The sequence below is a fragment of the Thermobia domestica genome, chromosome 7 (genome assembly GCF_964235325.1).
Source record: "Thermobia domestica chromosome 7, izTheDome1.hap1.1, whole genome shotgun sequence".
Lineage (NCBI taxonomy): Eukaryota > Metazoa > Arthropoda > Insecta > Zygentoma > Lepismatidae > Thermobia > Thermobia domestica.
This window is the reverse complement of record NC_137460.1, coordinates 6837815-6858276: the sequence shown is the minus strand read 5'-3', so window position 1 is coordinate 6858276 and position 20462 is coordinate 6837815. Positions and strand designations below refer to the sequence as shown.

Here is a 20462-nt window from a genome sequence, read left to right as displayed (position 1 = left end):
CTCACCTTTTATTATAAAAAGTTTTATACAAGTTTATTTACACAGTACTACAAACAAGTAGATTCCTCCAGTAATAATCCCTAGTCCGTGGGTTCAGACTTCCTGCACAGAGCAGCACGGAGGTTTATATGGTTACCCAGAACAGCGCGCAGATGGAAAGGTTCCTACCCGTAGCACCACAGAGGTGGGTTGATGTCTCCTGCCCAGTGCAGTACGGAGATTGGTAAGATCAGGGAGTTTCTTCCGCCCCAGCAGCTTGGAGAGAAAGGTAGGAATTGATAAGTTGGAACTGATCTTTCCTACTTCTTGACGTGCTCTTTTATAGCCAAATTCGGAGGCGGAGCCTGTGGAGTGGTTGTAGGAGTCTCTTCGGGACTCTTCGTATCCTCCTCGTATTTCTTCGGAAACGGCATCCGTAGACTGTTTGATAATCCTTGTGGAGAAGCACATGATATTGTTTATAAATATGAGGGTATATTGCAACCCCCCCCCCCAAGTGGTGAAAAATAATCTGAAAAATTATTTTTAGATTAAGAATATTCATTAAAAGTACTGATTGTAATGTACTGGTAACACTAGTTGTAAGGCATTAGATTATAAGACGATACTCTTTAAAAGAGTTTCATAATGATAATTCCTGTCGGAACGATTAGGGTAAATATACATACAAGAGAAAGCAAATGTATTGTTTAGAAATTGGAGAGAACTTTACTGTAGTATTGTGAGGATATTTTTTTCATTGTTGCGAACATTGGTAACAGCAGTGAGAAGTTATTTTGAGAGAGCTTGATAATAAAGGAAATGATGCAGATCCAAATTTGCTTCCTTGCCTCCTTTCCCTCATTCATGGTTTCCACTTCATATCTGATTCACCCTTCCTTTCGCACAGACATACAAAAGAGCTTCTTTTCATTGTGGTGGCTCCAACACTTTGTACTTAAAAGTGTCTAGTGACTTCCCCTTTTCTTCCTTGTGCGGAAGAAAAAAAAATTACAATGTAATGAATTTGCCAAAAGAAACTTGGCGCGGAGAAATTCTCCTTCCGCTCGGAATATCTCAAAAAGCATCTTTTGTTGAGCACTGCTCTCTGCATCAAAGACAATGTGGTTCCTATTTGAATTCATTCAGGCTGTACAAATAGATTAGTAATAAGCGCCCATTTTCAGCTGCCAAATTAAAATTACGTTTTGACTTGAGTTCCTTTTTAGTAGCGATCCATTAGTTCGGAATAGTCAAACATGAATTGAGTATTATTTTCTGTGTTCTGTTGGCCCTTTTATCAAGAACTTTCGAACAAATTGGGCATTTACTGAACCTTTCTTGTCTAACTCCGTCGAACCTTTTGGGTTTATTAACACAGAAACAATGTTTTTCACAAGACAATTGACATCGTGCTTTACAGTGATGAAACGGGTCACGAAGGTCGTGATTCATGATCCAGAATCACGCGGTGTTTTGCATCTCTTTCAGCACCGAGTCTACAGTTTAAGATAGAATCCGAACCACCGTAATACGTGAATTTTTCAAGGTTCTTCCATCGTGAATTGAACCCAGACTCTGTGCACCAAAGGCGAGCTCACTAGAAACTACATCTATTGACAGGGTTTCTCGAACTAAAGCTCTGATATGGTATTAATTTATAAGATTCGTGTTCACCAGGGCTCGCATCTTTTATCGCGCTGGAAGCCAATTGAGACCTAAAACCTGGCTCGCGAGTTTGGAGCATAGAGGCAGGAGGGAGCTCAAGAGCTGTTCGGAAAGAACCTTAATAGTGGACCCAGAAGCAAAAGGATAATATAAAGAAGAATTACAAGAAAGTGAGAAGAATCTGACTTGATTTGTTCTAGCACAGTTTCCAACGTCCAGTCTTTACTTCTGTGGCGATAAACCGTTGTTTCTCTTAGACTGTAGAACTAGATTCGTTTTATGACTGTAACTTTACGTTGTTAGAATAAAATTGGTTGATATTAAAAAGTGTAGGAGCACGATTGGAGATTCTAACCAGGTGAGTATGTGGGCTGTCCTTTGCTGTGGAATTTCAAGTACCTCCAGGAGAACGATACCAATTTCTCCTTCTGATGGAAGAGTCAGCAGGGAGGTGAGAGAACATTTGGCTCCGTTCCCAAGCGATCAACACCGTAAAAGACGGAAGAGACGTGATACTCAACACTCCGATGGAATAAGGAACGGACAGAGACAGAGAAACAGAAAATACTATCTTAGGTTACCTTCTCTATCCTCTCTCCGTGTTAAGCAAAATCTTTACATTTCGTTCCGATATCTTTTATCCGCTAAGGCTTACCTTTGAACACGTTCTTTCAATACATACATATAAAACTTTCTTCAAGGATTCCGAAAGAAACCAATAGCAATGTATTCAATTGTTACTGTATACTTAAGGATTCGTAGTTCTCTTTGAGTTAAAATACACAATGAGGCTATAATACAAGATAGCTCCCGTAAATGTCAATATATATTCCTCTGGTTTAGTTTCATGTAGCAATATCTTCGGTATGAGCTGCGAGATCTGTTATTTTTTCCTTTCAGTCTCTTATTCTTAACTATGTGATGTATGACGTAGAGCAGTGCTTTCAGAATCAGAGAAATAGCAGAGAGAAACACTAGAGCAAAGGAGGGGACGGGCAAGAGGAAGACAAATGGAAAAAATGAAAATAAAACCTTTAAGTTTTACGTCCCACGCTTATGCCTGTTAGGCTAAAGGAGACGGTGATTATGATAAATGAATGAAATGGTGGAATGAAGAAAGTGGGAGGAAACGGGAGAACCCCGAGAAAACCTATGAGCACGGAAGACAAAAGGAGTAATGAAGTATCCCCTTCTCACTATCACTACCAATGAAGTCGGGAAAAAACATAATGCTTTATGCATCACAACAAAACGAGGAAGTGTATAAGTTTATGTCGAGGCACAAAGTTTTTTTTTACGGGGGGGGGGGGTCCGGACCTGTTAGACCCTCTGCGTACAACGATAATATTGTATACTTTTTATTTCGATTTGATCAGGGCAACCGTGCTCAAGCACTGTCTATAGAAGACGAAGAAAAAAATATTTATAAGGTTGATATAGATATTTTGCTTGTACGTTGCTATGGTGATGTTAGTAGTTGTCAAGGAGATGTTTATAAAATACAATTTTAGTGTCGCCATACTTGTCAGATGCATAATTCTGAATAGTGCGTTATAATACGTTAATATCGTCAAATATAAATTTATGTGCATTCTAAACTGGTTTATATTTATTGAAGTTATCTTTAACTTACGAAATAACTAAAAAAAATAAATAAGAACTTTGGGCAACATATAAGATAACGTTATATATTTATGGTGGTTTCCACTCCAGAACCTTGATTTAATCTGAAGGATAGTATGGTTATCCAAAAAATAGTTTTCATGTTATTATGTAATCAGCGAGTGATTAATAAAAATCAAAGAATGGAAAATATTGGAAGAAGTGAAGTGATTTCAAAAACACCAACTTCTGAATTTCAGCAGCTTAGGCAACAAATTAAAGAACTAATCGCAAGCAAATTGGAATTCCAAAGTAGTCAACTTGAGAATCAATTGTCAAGTCAATTAGAACCAATGACCAGTAAATTGGAACAATTAGAGCAAACACAAAACAAAATATCTATGTCAACCGCATATTTTTAAATCACGCTCGAGCCTAGTCATAGTAGCTAAATACGCTGTACTGATTGGTTAAAGTTATCCGCTTCTCGCCACGTGGTATACATATAGCAGAAATCAAACGTTTGCTGCTGTCGGTCCTCGTGGGCGAGCGTGCTGCCCTTCCCGCTGGTCTAGTGGCTAGCATGTGTGTTTTCGGTGTACGAGGTCCCGGGTTCGATTCCTGATGGGAGAGCATTTGGAATTTTAACTGTCCTCGATGTTTCTCTGTTCGTGTCCCTGTCGTTGGTAGGTTTCTAGTTAAAGCGAGTTAAAGAAGTAAAAATTTTGTAGTAGTAGTAGTAGTAGTAGTAGTAGTAGTAGTAGTAGTAGTAGTAGTAGTAGTAGTAGTAGTAGTAGTAGTAGTAGTAGTAGTAGTAGTAGTAGTTGTTGTTGTTGTTGTAGTAGGAACGAGTTAGAAGGTCCGCAGGGCTCGTTTTGTTCCACCCTGAACCCCATGATATAAATTTAACCTCAGCTGCTTCTTCGATTTCAAGAAAGTAACAAGTTTCTTGTCTTACTATAATACACAATACATCCACTAGAAGGTTTGGACAATCGCAAACTGCAACTAATCAGAAAGGTGTATTTTGTTCCTATGGCTAGGGTCAGGCGTGAAAAAATATGCGTATCAACCTACTAAATATTTTCTTGTTCTTCTTCTATAGATATTGCTTGAGCACGGGTGCCCTGATTAGGGTTTCCAACTATGGAAAGTAGAAAAACCGGAACCCCCCCCGCAAAAAAATTCCCTATAATATAGGTCTAAGTGTGAAGTATCTTTGTTCGGACCCCCCCCCCCCATGGGAAGGAAAATACTATTGTGAACAAAAGTGCATTAGCACCTGTATTCTGCATATCCTTAGTGCATTCACTAATAGGCTTAATAGACACATTGTGCTATAAATGAGGCTCTGAAGTCGGTATTGATAATTTTATTGTATTTACCAGTAACCGAGTTTTTTTTAAAAAAATTATCGAAACAGATGAGCAAAAGTATATTAATCTTTACGTGACATTTTTGGATTTGGAAAATGAAATTTATTCTTTAAACTTATAATTCAATTACAGGAAATTACTTCAAGAAGAATGTATAAAGTTCCTTACAAGTAAACTTCAAATTTTCCGTGATACAGTCCCTGTCATCTCTTTAAAATTATCTAAACAGATGAAGAAAATATATTAATCGTTGATAAATGGTGAAAGGTGACAGTTTTGAATTTACAGAATGAAAGTTACTTTCTAAATCTATACTTCGAGCTAGATATAAGTTTAAAAAAAAAAAAGTCATAAATAGGCTGGTAAGAAGTTTGCACCGGTCACCGGCTTTAATCAAAATAACAGCAATATGTCCGGCCAGGCTGGTGAAAAACCGGCCAGTTTGCAATCCTAGCTCTGATCACAATCGAAATAAACAATATTGAATGTTATCATTTTACGCATTGATGTGCCCCTGTGTGATACCATGGAATTCACCGCAGATGTCCTGAAATACACTACCACAATATACATAGTTTGTCCTTGAGTATATATGCGAACCGTGAATGGACGTTTGACAGTGGTTTTGTTAAAATGTATTCGATATTCGAATTCAGTTCAAAGAGTTTGTTTCAGTTTTCCACGAAGTCACAAGCACTCTATTTACCCTTGGAGGTAATATATGGTATTTTGGTGGCCAAAGCTTTTAGAAAGAAATACCATTTTCTAACGTTCAAGGACCAAAAAAAAAAAAAAATCAAATTGCCATCTACATTAACAAAATGAAACTGAGTACTCGAACTGTGCGGAGAAGGGAGAATTGAAAGACACAGAAATGATCAATTTGTTCTAATATTATTATTATTATTATTATTATTATTATTATTATTATTATTATTATTATTATTATTATTATTATTATTATTATCATTATTATTATTATTATTATTATTATTTATATTATTATTATTATTATTATTATCGTTATTATCATTATTATTATCATTATTATTATTATTATTATTATTATTATTATCATTATTATTATTATTATTATTATTATTATTATTATTATTATTATCATTATTATTATTATTATCATTATTATTATTATTATTATCATTATTATTATTATTATTATTATTATTATCATTATTATTATTATTATTATTATTATTATCATTATTATTATTATTACCATTATTATTGTTATCATTATTATTATTAAAGTTAAATAATAATAATGATAACAATAAAACTCGGCCTGAGTTTAAAAATGCAAATACATATGTCTATCTATTTAAGGTACTTGTAAGACCCAGATTAGAATTTGGTGCAATTATATGGAATAATATATCCACAACATTATGTAGCAAAATTGAATCGGTTCAAAAATGTTTCATTAGACTATTGTGTAGAAATAAGAAAAAAGATTACTACTCTCATAGTTATGATTACTGGAACGAATACTGGGGGTTGCAAGAATTACATGTAAGAAGAAAAATGATAGAGAAAAACTTTATTCAGAAAATTTTAGATAATAGATATAGTAGTGAATACTGCCTACATAATATAGGTATAAGGGTACCAACATATAACCTTAGAAAGGCATCGGAAATGATTCCCATGAATAAAAATTCTATAATTTTAAGAAAATTGACAAGTTCTTTTAATATATTATCGGGATAATTGTATTTATTGAACTGACGTATAGATTTTAATAGTATGTATGTTTTATATAGTATATCTGTATGTTTGACGGCATCCTTATTTTAAGGACAATTTTAAGAAAATTGACTAACTATTTTAATGAATAATGAATTAATTATGTTTATGTAGACAAGATAGAAATAATAAAATTATGTGTATATTATAAGATAGACAATGACCTCCTGTCGTCGAAACAAATGTATTGTTAATATTAAAAGGAATATAAAATGTGTGTTATAACCCTTAGTTCTATGACTAAGTGCTGTATTTTTGCTATCTGGCTGTTCATGGCACTAAAATAAATATATTATATTATTATTATATTATATTATATTATTATTATTACCATTATTATTGTTATCATTATTATTATTATTATTATTATCATTATTATTATTATTATTATTATTATTATCATTATTATTATTATTATTATTATCATTATTATTATTATTATTATTATTATCATTATTATTATTATTATTATTATCATTATTATTATTATTATTATTATTATTATTATCATTATTATTATTATTATTATTATTATTATCATCATTATTATTATTATTATTATTATCATCATCATTATTATCATTATTATTATTATTATTATCATTATTATTATCATCATTATTATTATTATTATTATTATTATTATTATTATTATTATCATTATTATTATTATTATTATTATTATTATTATCATTATTATTATTATCATTATTATTATTATCATTATTATTATTATTATTATCATTATTATCATTATTATTATTATTATTATTATTATTATTATTATTATCATTATTATTATTATTATTATTATTATTATTATTATTATTATTATTATTATTATTATTATTATTATTATTATTATTATTATTATTATTATTATAGGTTACTTGACTCGTTAGAATTACTTTGTTCTCTTCTCCATGACGTCAGGGACAACCAGAAAAAACCGTAAAAAAAGTTTTGAATGAAAATGTAATATTTTAAAATCCCTTTAACCTATTTCAGGAACAAGTGTGCTTCTTCACATCTGATCTTATGTTCTCTCTCTCTCTCGTTTTCCCCTCTTCCTATTCTTTTTCTGTTCCTCCGTTTTATTGATCAAACTCGTAGCAAGGAAAACGCTGACTTCGTATTAATTTCGTTAAAAGACCAAAAGATACTTTACTTGTGTGCTTTGCAGAACACGTATAGATTATATCTTTCACATATACCCTTTACACGTGCTGTGTCTTTTAGAGATATCCTCCATATCTTTTACAAATATCCTTTACATGTATATCTCATACATATATATATAAGGTATGATCAAAAAGTACAGTGAATGTAGTTACACAGTGCCATCTATCGATTTTTTTATCAATTTCAACTAGTAAACAAGGTAACCTAAACCTTTGATACAGTCAGTGTCGAGTTTGAACGAGTTGTGACATGTTAGTTGGCTTCCAGAGGCAGAAGAGTGAGGACGTGATAAGAGTGTCTTTCGCGCGCCAACGTCTTGTTCTAACCTGTAAAAAAAAGTGTCAAATAAGCTCACTAAATGTCAAAATCAGTGTTTCGGGGATGAAGCGGTAGCACTGAAGACTGTTTACAAGTGATATGAGCGGTTCAAAAGCAGCAAGGAGTCGATTGAAAATGAAAAACGATCGAGAATTCCTTCAAAGGGAGGTTTAGGTCTCACAGAGCCTCAGTGTTGAAATTTCAACCAACCACTTGTTTATAAAAGGAATGTCGCAGACTATTGGCTGAATCTGTCAGATGGATGCTACTGCACAGTGTAAACTTTTATAGCAAGTAGATATTGCCAATTTTATTCTTAAATTATTAAAATACCGTATTGAATATAAATATGTCATATGATTCATTGCAAAGTAGAAAGAACTATGTGTAACGTACAAAGAGCTTACGTGAAGTTTATTAGATTAAATCAGTGGTTCTGTGTCAATAAGAAAATTTGTTTGTTAGATGTTCTTACCTTAACATGTATCCTTTCAGTGCTGCAACACGCCAAACCCTGCATAAATGTCAAGAAACCTCGAATAATCCGACGGCTAATAAATTATTGACTACGTTGTGTGAGGAAACCTCTAATTATTCATTGATTCATTGGCCGATAAGGTTGTCAGTTCAAGAATGACGAAGTCAGCAGCACAATGTAGCGTGGGTGAGATTGTGAATAGTAGGGGGAAACAATAGGGAAATACACAAACAAGATAATCTTAGTAGAGGTGATTATCGGCATTAAAGTTCTGGTTGCAGTTATTTGACTTTTAATGTATATAAATAAATTTATTTAAATGTAATACTTTACAAGACAATTTTACACATCGAAAATCTTTTAGAACACATCTTCTTATATTTTGCACGAGTTGCACTGGCTTAGCGTGACTTTAAGTTCGGTGACACCGTTTTAAAAATAACTTAGGCCTATCAATAAAGATTTTGGGCCCCATTCTGTAATGGTTTGCGTTAACACAACGCAAAATGTGTGCTTTCCCTTGCAATAATAGGCATAGTAGTTGAAACTAGAGATGCAAAAAAGCCGGCTTTTTTGAATCGATAGTTTTTTTCACATAAAAAGCCGGCTTTTTTTGAAAAAAACCGAGAATTTTGGAAATTTTGGCTTTTTTCATTTTCATGATTTTTCTATCCAAATAGCTTTCTTATAGTATATTCTATAGTTAGATAAGATTTCCACGACCTGAATGCCATATTTAGCTCTGTAATTCACCATCAAGATGGATGGAGCACATATTTTACGAATTAAAGCTAACATGAAGAATGTAGTATTTGAGGGCAATTTTACAGGTTATTTAACTTTATTTTAACTTTTGAGTTATCGACATTTTTTTCCTTCTCTAGATCATTTTAGTTTGTCGTCCGTGTTTCATTTCTAAGAGCTTAGTACTCCAGTTTCTAGCACGAAAGTTAAACTTACGTTTTTCTATATATCCGTCAAAGCATACGTTTTTCAATATGTCCGTCAAACCATATTTCCACATTTCTGTTATACTGTAGTTGTGCAATGATTTAGCAATAATTTTCCAGATACAACCTTGAATACTAATTTATACAAATAATCAATAGCGGATTTAGAAAAGTACTTTGGGAGGGGTTTCTCTGATTGTTTCGTTTTCTAAAAAGTCCTAATTTTATTTGGGAGCAGCTTGAAGTTTATGAGTACAGGCATAACTAATATTTCGTTTCGTTTATATGTTTAGCAATAATCTTCCGGATACAACCTTGAAGATCATTTTATACTGAGAATCAGTGGCGAATTTAAAAAAGTGTTTTGGGAGGGGTTTTCTTACTACTAATGTTTAGTTTTTCTAAACATTCGTAATTTTTATTTGACGGGAGCTTAAAGTTTATGAGTAAAGGCATAACTAATAGATATTTCGTTCGTTTCAGACATTCCACAACTTTGGAGAACAGGCTTCAGTCCGAAAGACCGATCCTCTAACCTTCGCAAAACCGTCACTGTTGGTAATTAGTAATAATAACGATTTAAAAACAATAAGAAAGGAAGTCGGCCAACTCCTACACTCCTAGTCGGCCAGTACACGCACTATTTCTACATTCTCAGATGGAATGAAGGAAGGCTTTGTCAGAATGGTCGAAAGCTGGGTTGAATCCCGGACTTCCCGATAGAAACGCAAAAGCCAACCACTCAGTCACGTTTGTTGTGCAGTTGTATTTAGCTTAACTTAAATATATTCCGTAATTTTTTTTTTTTTTTGTTCCGTAATGATATGTTGAATCCCTCTTGTTAAATACTCAGAAAACTTGAGGACTAGGTAAACCGTGATGGTGGTCAAGGGCGCCCATGTTGTGGTTTCCAAGGAGGGGCAAGTATAAGCGACGTTTCAAAAATAGTTTCAAATTTTGCTGTAACTAATGTAAAAATCCTATTGGATTTTCAATATTCTGAAGTACATTTTTCTCTAGGGGGGGCAAGCGCCCCCTTAACCCCCCTGATGGGCGCCCTTGATGGTGTTATAAAAAACTTGACTGTAGAATTTCAAGAATATACAGAACCATGTGCAGCCTTTAATTGTATCATACAAATCTAAGTATTTCTCTTATGTTTTATTTTAATTTTATTTTGTTTCAAAAGGAGGGTATGGAATATTTTGAAGTAAAAATACTACATACAATTTTGCTAGTTATTTGTGTATTTTTTGAAAGAAGTTTTTACTCTTAGGGTTGGCTCGTTTACACCAGCTGTTTTTTTTAAATAACTGGTTTAAACTAAAAAAATTAAAAGAACAAAAATGCGAATCGTGTGAACTTCATGGTGACGTTTCACATGTCAAACCATCTGCATTAGTCTTATTTCCTTTTCACCTTTTAATCAAGGTGTCCCATGTTCAATTCTCGGTCGAACCACAACCCTTTTTTCATGTGTAAACCAAGTTCTCTTTCGGATGTCACTTTAAGCGAAAGTCTTCTCCTTGATAACCTCGGTATTACGTAAGGATGTTAAGCCTAAACATAGAAAACGAAACAAAATTATATATTTCTGCATGCCTGTTGTTTTATAAAGAAGCGAAGGTTGCTTAAATATATTGATTAAAATTGGTAAAATTTATCGATTGCCTACTTAGCTTCCAACATTAGCTTGGATTGGACTTTCAATGATACCTACATACTAAATTTGTAATTTAATACCTCAGTTTTAGAAAAATAAACACACTGCTGAACAAGACTGCACTTATTTAATATAAAAACACATTTACACGTGACGTTTCGATCTTCTATCCAAGATCCTCATCAGACGTACACTCACGTCTGATGAGGATCTTGGATAGAAGATCGAAACGTCACGTGTAAATGTGTTTTTATATTAAATAAGTGCAGTCTTGTTCAGTAGTGTGTTTATTTTTCTGATTTTATTCGTAAGACGTTGACTATGATTGTGTGTCACTCAGTTTTAGCGTACTGATTATAATACGTTGACCTTTAAATTTTACATGCAAATTAAATTTTACAGGATTTTCCCGTTATTGTTTTACATTTAAAAGAATGACGGGATTTTCCCGATGGCTAGGGCGGGAGTTTCTCAATTTAAGAAATTTACTGACCGGACTTCTTTAAGCTTATGGGACCTCTTCCAGCATAACCCCGTTGTTGAATAATAACACCAAGACGAAACAAACTTATTTCTGTGAATATGTAATATAAATACATAAAGCAAAATATCTAAATCAAAAAACCTGGTTTAAACCCCAAAAAAAGCCTGGTTTAAACTGCCCCCCAAAACGGGTTTTTGGCATTTTCAGAAACAACCATGGTTCTTGCCAACTCTGCTTACTTTTGTATATAGGAGGTTAAAATGTGTTTATTATATACATTGGTTAATCCTTTGGAATTCATAATGTAAAAATGTTGAAGTAAAATTTTTTAAAATATCTTTTCGAAATTCATGGTTTACTTTCGAGGTTTTATATTATTATCGGCATCAACCACTAATTAAATGACTTTCTGTGTTATAGAGAAGCGAAACAAAGTCTGCTTTATCGATTTAAAGCAGAATTTTGAAAAAAGCCCAAAATTTCCCAAGCAAAAAAGCAAAGCAGTAAAAACCGAGTTTTTTTTTCCAAAAAAGCCGGTTTTTTTCCGAGCCCTTGCATCTCTAGTTGAAACTGATTTTTTTTTTTTTTTTTTTTTTTTTTTTTTTTTTTTTTTTTAGCAATTTTTGCGAAAGCTGGTTCGAAATAAGGCCATCGGTCTCAATTTTAGAAAAGAATTGGTCACTTCCTGAGCGAATATTCTGAAACGAATATTCGGACCCAAGAGGAACGGGAAAGGGGAATGGCGGAAACTTCATAACAAGGAACTACATAATTTATACCGTTTTCCAAACATTGTTGGAAAACGGTATAAATTAGAGTCATCAAATCTAGGAGGCTCAAGTAGGCAGGTTATCTAACCAGAATGGAAGAAAGTACGAATGCTTTCAAAGTTTTGACTGAAAATCCAATCGGAAAACGACCATTAGGAAGACCTAGGTGCAGATGGTAGGACAATATTAAGATGGGTCTCGCAGAAATAGGAATACAAAGTAGAAACTGGATCCAGTTGTTAAGAATAGAAGTCAGTGAAGAGCATTTGCGATCACGGTATTCAACCTTCGTGTCCATAGGCCATACAGTTAGTTAGTTAGTTAGACATCATATTCATGCCCAATCCCCATTCGCACAACCAATGCTACTCTCTTACTTACCACGGCGTAAGTATCAAAGTGGCTCAGTAATAAAAAGTATATGCTATTATTGTGGAAACCTTTAAGTTTTATATTAATATTGAATTAAATTAAAGCATGTAACTGTATAATTCTATAATGTATTTCTAAGAATATAAATGTTGGTCTTTGCTCGCAGTAAAAGAAAAGGTAAGAGTTTTCGAAAATAAGATTTTGGCAAAATATATTATATTTCGATGCAAAACACATAACTATAAAGAAAGTTATCCAATGAGGAACTAAAGGAAACATATGAGTCACCAAATACCATGTAGATCCAGCTTTGTCTGGGCCATCGGTTCAGATCGAAACTGAGAAATAAGTACCCACTTTAACTGGACACAAACTGTGGGACAACTGACCGATGTGATCTGCGACTGTGCTTTCACTAGCTCCAGGGACAATGAAGTACTGTCCTGGCAGAATCAATGTAGTTCCTTTCTACAGAAACAGTGTTTATTTTTGAACTTTCTCGTTGGTTTCGATTACCCTTCGCTGCTGGTACAGTCTTAATTAAAAGTGTTATTTTTCTGTGAACCAAATAATTTTTTATACAAAAATATTTTATTTTGGCGCAGGCCCGTAGCCACGGAGGGTCTAGGGGGTCCGGTCCTCCCTAAATTTTTGCTGGCCTCCTAAAATTTTCACGGAAGGCTTTGCAAATGAACTATAACATGAAGATAAACTATAACATGGTTGTATCGTCCCCTAACTCCTACCAGGCCCCCCTAAATTTTTGGGCTGGCTACCGTCGTTCCTAAAATTTCAATGATGTATATTATACCACGACACCTTTGGTGGATACCTCTGCGTATAGTCCGATTAACTGAGTAAAGATGAGTAAAAATTGCATAAATACAATTAATAGAAGACTATGGTGGCTCAGTGGTAGAGGGTTTGTCTTTATCACATGGCGCTCCTAGCCTAATTCTAATCCTAATCATTTATTTTGTGAAACACGTTATTAAATAGTGTTTGGTTGAGATGGAATAAAGCTTCATAAATTTTCAACAACTTTGAAAATTTCAGATGAATTTGACACACACATTCTCTTTTATTACTCCATTACTTACCTTGTCTTTATCATCATCAAATAGTTTATGTTTTTTATGTCACTCTTTGCTATGGCTGCTTCTGGATAACTGAAAACCAGAAATAAACTGCAATCTTCTCTTTGCAATCTGTTCAACACTAAAAATTATTGTATTGTAATTACTTTGCATTATTGAAACAGGAGATTCAAATGTTCGGTTTACCACCAATATTTTTTATTGTTTTCAATACAGCTTTCAAGGGGAATAAACTTCTGTTCGAGTTATCCAATATCTGGAGTTCTTCGATATCTCCAATTATCTAATACCTCGAATTATCCGATATATCGAATTATATAATATTTCTAATTATCCTATATATCGCGGTATTGAATACCCCGAACTATCCAATATATCGAATTACCCAACATCTCGAATTATGTAGTATCCCAAATTACCAATTATCACGAATTATCCGATAGTTCGAATTGTTCATATCTCGAATTATCCTATATATCGAATTATGCAATATTCCAAATTATCCAATATCTCGAATTATGTAATGTCCCAAAATTATCCAATATCTCGAATTATTCAATACCTCGGAATTATCCCATATCTCGAATTATGCGAGTTCAAATTAACGAGAATCTGCTGAAAATCAGTTTGAAATGTACCAACTCAAGCCCCAATTACTCTAGAAACATAAAACAAGATGTAGGATATTCAAAATAATACAAAGGTTCAGAAAAATGTATGCCTTACCCACATTCAGTGAACTGTCGTTTCAAGGGAAAAGGAAGGAAAATGACTCCAATTTTTGTATTATCCTCGCCTGCAGTGCACAAGACATTGGTCATGTTATAGATCATATAAAATTGTCTGAAGAGTAATCGTATTTTTGTACTAGAAATTATATTTAATACTAGTTGAATATGCCAATGCTTCGCATGGGGGCTGTATTTGGAAGTCAACGCCTGTGGGAGTATCACCATCGACCGCGAAAACTATGAATTCAACATTAATATCGGCCGCACAAAGACAGACAGACAAACAAACACACAAACAAACTCTTTATTTTATTTATATTAAAGTAGATTAGATTAGATAGATTATTATGAGATCCACAATTTATTTTCTTTGCATTTTTGAAATTTCTTTTTTGTACAGAAAAACAAACCAAATCATGAATTTGTGAACTTGATAGTTGTAAAGATCTAATGGGAGTTATATCTTCTCTTCACAAATTTATTTTTAGTTTCTGACAATAGAACTACTGTCTTTTTTTCTCTCCCCTCCTCTGGGGATTAAGAAAGAAAAAACAAAGAAATCTCGTAATTTAAGACATTGCGCAAAAAAAGTCTCAGTGACACACTATAGCAGTTCTCTTTCCACTTTTTCCTCCCCAAGAGACTATCTCGTTGGCTCGTTGCTTTTCTCCAGGGCTTACTGCTGTTTGAGAAGGATAAACTCTGTCGGAGACAAGGATTCTCTCAGTTTTCACAGAAAGAATAATCCTTCTCGAACTGTCTCACTCAGTAATCAAGTTGTTCTTGGAGAAATTCATCTCTGGACATTGTTTTGTATTTTTTTGTTCTGTTGAGAATAAAAAATGAAATCTTTCACTTTTACGTCCCACGGTTATGCCGGCTAGGCTAAAGGAGACAGTGGTAATGGGAAATGAATGAAATGGTGGAAGGAAGAAAGTGGGAGGAAACAGGAGAACCCCGTGAAAACCCACCCACACGGTGTTTGTCCACCACAAAATCTCACTTGACGTGAGCTAGGATCGAACCAAGGATCTCATGTACCAGAGGTGAACGCTTTACCACTGATAATAAAATCTACATATATTGTATTAATATTATATGAGGAAGAATACAAACGACTGGATCAATTATTTTTATAATATATACATATATGATTTATTTTATCAGAACAAAGAAAAATTCTAGAGTGTTATACGCGTATAACGAAAATAAGTACCTGTGTCAAGTGTACACCACATGAAAGAGTTTGGTTTGTATGGTGTAATTTTTTTCCCAATTAGAATAATTGAAATCGAACGTGGTAATAGATTTTAACCACTTCCGAATTTAGTAGAAATATTAGAATGGAAATGGAAAATATTTTTGGGATATTTAATTGACTGGTAAAAATCGCTTCTCGCTATATATTACCGTTTTTACTTCATGGTGATCAAAGTTTAAACTGGAAGTTGCTGATTTCTGTCACTTCCTATTTGAATATAATCTTAAGAAAGACGACGAAACGTATACTTGGAATGCTAAATCGATTCAAAACAACCCCTTTCCCCTAGCTCTTAACGTGCTTGGACTATAAAAATCAATACTGAAACCGGAAGTTGTAGTGGTTTACTATCATCAGTAACTCCGGTTTCAGCATTGAGTTAAAGACAGACAGGAAATATATTCTTGGGATGTTTAATAGCAGAAAACGACTTCTATCTATGTATTACAATTGTTTTTCTGTATAGTGATATATGTTAAAACCGGAAATGGTTGATTTCTAGTATTTCTGGTTTTAATATCACCTGCATGAATTACTAAACCTATATATAACGTCCTTGTCTATGCGGAGTCAATATTAAGATAACCGGAAGTACTTAATTTACTACTTCCGCTTTCAGGGAGAAATGAGAGCAAAGATAGAACCTATTTTTGAGGTGCTTTGTGTACGAGAAGAAAACAATTATCGTCTCATCTAGAAAACGAGACGAGACTCTAGACGTCTAGTAAATCGAGGGCTTGCGTTTATAACGAGTTCTGAATATCTAAATATTGTCGCCTATATGTTTGTGTAACCCGTGACTCTTAAATGTTTTAAGGGTTGCATATTAGCGGTATGTGAAACGGAAGCTTACATTTATGAATGAATGTTGATATGCATAGTTACCGTTAAAAGTCGGTGTTACCCGTTAAAATGTTAACGGATTGACTTCATTAACGAACTCAGCTGGGATATTTACTGCAATAAGAAAATCTACATACCCTTTTATTATAGGCAACCAACATTTATTCCCTACTTTGCAGGTTCCATAGAAGCTAAGAAATATTTTAGATTCTAAACGTGATTTGAATATTTATTGTTAAAGTCAAGTTACCCGTGAAAATATTAACGGATTGACTCTATTAACCCCAAACTCAGCCGAGATAGTTGTACTAAGGAAAGCTATATATTCTTTTATTATATGCAACCAACATATATTTGATACTTTGCAGGTTGCATAGAAGCTAGGGATATTTTTAGATTGTAAACGCGATAAGGATAACCTCCGTTACCCGTAAAGATGTTAACGGATTGATTCCATGAAAGAACTTAGCCGTGATAGTTATAGTAAAGAAAGCTGTATTATAGGCAATCAACATTTCTTTGCTATCCTGCAGGTTGCATAGAAGCTAGGGAATGTTTTAGATTCTAAACGGACTGTCCATATCCATTGTTAAAGTCGAAAATGCTAACGGATTTACTCGAACAACGAACTCAACTGAGATAGTTTCTCTAGTTGTATACTGCAACACACGATTCAAAAACTCATTTTGGTCAGTGAGGACAGACGGACGTATTAAAATTACAATATTTACAATGCTCACTATAGTAATCCTAACAAAGTTATAGTAAGTTATATATATATATATATATATATATATATATATATATATATATATATATATATATATATATATATATATATATATATATATACATCTATCACAAGCTATAGTTGAAAAATCTCAGATGTACAATTTAATTAACCAAAGATTATAGAAATTTTAATAACAGATTATTATAAAATATTCTTCATAGTATTCAATTGTTAATATATATAGATTAAACAACTTAGGAAGTGAGTTTCGTTTCACAGTGTGAAAGTATGGTAAATTTTCAACCTATGCAAATTTAGTACTCAAAGTTGCAGTAGTATAACTTCTGATTGCAATAGAGGAATAAGATGAAAGGTATAACCTGTTCCTCGGACACTGAATCCATGTTAAAAAGCCATCAGGCCTACTCGCTATATCTTATTGTTTTTGTTCTATGGCCATAAATGTTAAAACCGTAAATGGTTGACGGTTAAGGGCGGATATATTGTTGCGACGCTATATCAATAGCACAAACCGCTTCTCGAGATCTGTTACATTTTATTCTCTATGAAAATCCCCTTTGAAGTCACAAGTACTAGTAAATTTCAACCAGTTCTTATTTCGGTAGAGTGTTGCGGGCTGCGACGATATATAATTTTGAGATATACTGTATCAGTTGGAGAGAATCGTTTGGGTTGCTATCTATTGCCATTTTTGTTTTATTACGATAAATGTTGAAACTGGAAATGATTTATTTCAAACACTTCCGGTTTGTATAGACGATTAATGCAGAGGATGAACCTATTCTTGGGAATTAGAATCGATTGCAAAGAAAAAAATCTCGATATAATACCGGTTTTGTTCTATTGAAATTAGAACTAGTACGGTACTAAATTTCTGGTTTTCGTAGAGTGTTGTGCTTTGTGATATTATATTCTCTTGAGACGCTGAATTGATTGCAGAAAGCCATTTGTCGGTGTCTGTTACCATTTCTGTTCTATGACTGTATATTGAAAGCGGAAATGGTTAATTTGAACAGGTTCCGGTTTGAATAAAGAGTGTAACCGAGAAGAAAGATTCTTTTCTTAGGGCGCTGAATTGATTCCAGGAAACTTCTTGTTGATATCTATTACCGTTTCTGCTCTGAACGGGGGACGCGGTGGCTCAGTGGTAGAGCGTTCACCTCTGGTGCTTGGTGTCCCAGGTTCGATCCCAGGCCCCGCCAAGTGAACTTTGTGGTGAACAAATACAGTGTGCATGGGTTTTCTCGGGGTCCTCCCACTTTCTTCATTCCACCATTTCATTCATTACTCATCATCACCGTCTCCTTTAGCCTAACCGGCATAACCGTGGGACGTAAAACTCAAAGATTTCATTTCATTTTCATGAAACGTGTGATATAACAAGATTTCAACTATTTTTCGTTACTGAAATAGATCGTATAATGAGTTGTGTATCTTTAAACATTGATACATGCTCTTCATTGTGTTTGTGTTTGTACTTCATTTTATCTGTTTATAGTTTTTTTAATACTATGAATTATGTAAGATTAAAATAGTGTTTGAAACCTAAGATTTAGGAGAACTAACATTATACAGGAGACTCGTCAATGTCTCGTCTCGAAAATGAGACGAGAATTGTCATTTTTCTTGCTTCCTCTCAAATTTTGAAAAGAGGTATGGTAGCTCATTGGTAGAGCGTTTACCTCCGATTCGTGGGGTCCCTGATTCGATCCCCGGATAACTAAGTTTGTGGTGAACATCTACTCGTTGGTTTTCTCGGTGTATTCTCAATTCCTTCTACTTTCTCATTCCATCAATTCTTTCAGCATTCACCTGCTTTAATCATCTTCTCCCTTACCCTAACCGGCAAAGATTTCATTTCATTTCATATTTTCATTTAAAAAATCCGTCTCATTTTCGAGCAGTATTTCTTTCAGAAATAATGTTTCCGGTTTGCACACTTAGTATTCCGGGGGGGGGGAACTATTCTATTGATTATTATATTATAAACGTATTATTTTAATCTGCTCCGTGGGGAGCAGTGCCCCCCCAAAAAACAGTTTCGAGGCGAGACGTGAGAAGTCTGAGCAGCGCTGTTTTAGACTATGAATTCCTTTCCGAAATACTTTTACACGTTCCTTTGCATGATTATAATTTTGTATAGCTTCAAACGTTGTGTGCGTGCAAAATCTGAAAGTTAAAAGATCTTAACAGTTAAATTAACCGATTGGGTAATGATACATATTAAATTAGCCTTGATTTGCAATTCTATTTCACTCTGTACACTTTAAATACCATAAAAATTCACAATAATGATCATACAACTGTTTGGCTCGGTACCAAACACGGAACGTTTTCGTCGTTCCACACATACACCTCTCCCGTTTCACAAGGATTGGGTGTGATCCTTAGTGAATACGAGACATTTTCGAGACGTTAACATTTCTTTCAAAGTTAGCCAAACTTACGAATCTCATTTTCCCAGCTCGTATTCTCATATGCATGTAGCCTATAGAGAGACCTAGTGCCTCGCCGAGAAAAGCGTTTCTCCTTGAATATTTAAATAGATGCACGCCCCAGCAGTTAAACAGACTATAAACTTTGTTTTCTTCTTCCACGGCTCTTGCAAGCGTCTTGACAGGTATGATACATGCAAGCTGGCTCTATTCTGAGTAATAAAAAAATCCCTGCTCCTAGTTCTGTTTTTTTTTCTTTTTTTGCGTTTTCATATAATACTTCTTAAAACATACATTTTACAAACGAATTGCTTTCCTTTTCTTCTTCTTCTTCTTTTTTTTAAAGTTATAGCCACTTGAGTTGAGTTTATTTGTTTATGCTCATATAAAACATTATAGTGCGTCGGACGATATTTTACACATAGGTGCATATCAAATGACGCATTTTTCTGGATCACAGTTCATTGTTCATTTCCGTGGATTCTATACTTCGTTTATTTTAAAATTAGTTTCGGTCAATACTCTCTTTGCTGGGATCAGTGCAATGAAATAAGCTGCTTCTAAGATGAAATTTAATCAATTTGGCGAAACCAAATGAATTATAAATAATAAGGCAACAGCAGAAAAATAATGATAATGAGCAGAGTGGGTGACGCAATAATTATGTCATATACAGTTGGTGCAAATTGTATGGAAAATGAAATTCCTTCATTTTCTTAGTGACCAGCAGCAACA

General features: G+C 33.7%; 1 protein-coding gene across 1 annotated transcript in view; it reads right to left on the bottom strand.

Moving 5' to 3' along the window:
- Positions 1–20462, bottom strand: part of LOC145688824 (uncharacterized) — a 176202-nt gene that overhangs the window by 130576 nt on the left and 25164 nt on the right. The gene's annotated exons all lie outside the window — the stretch shown is intronic.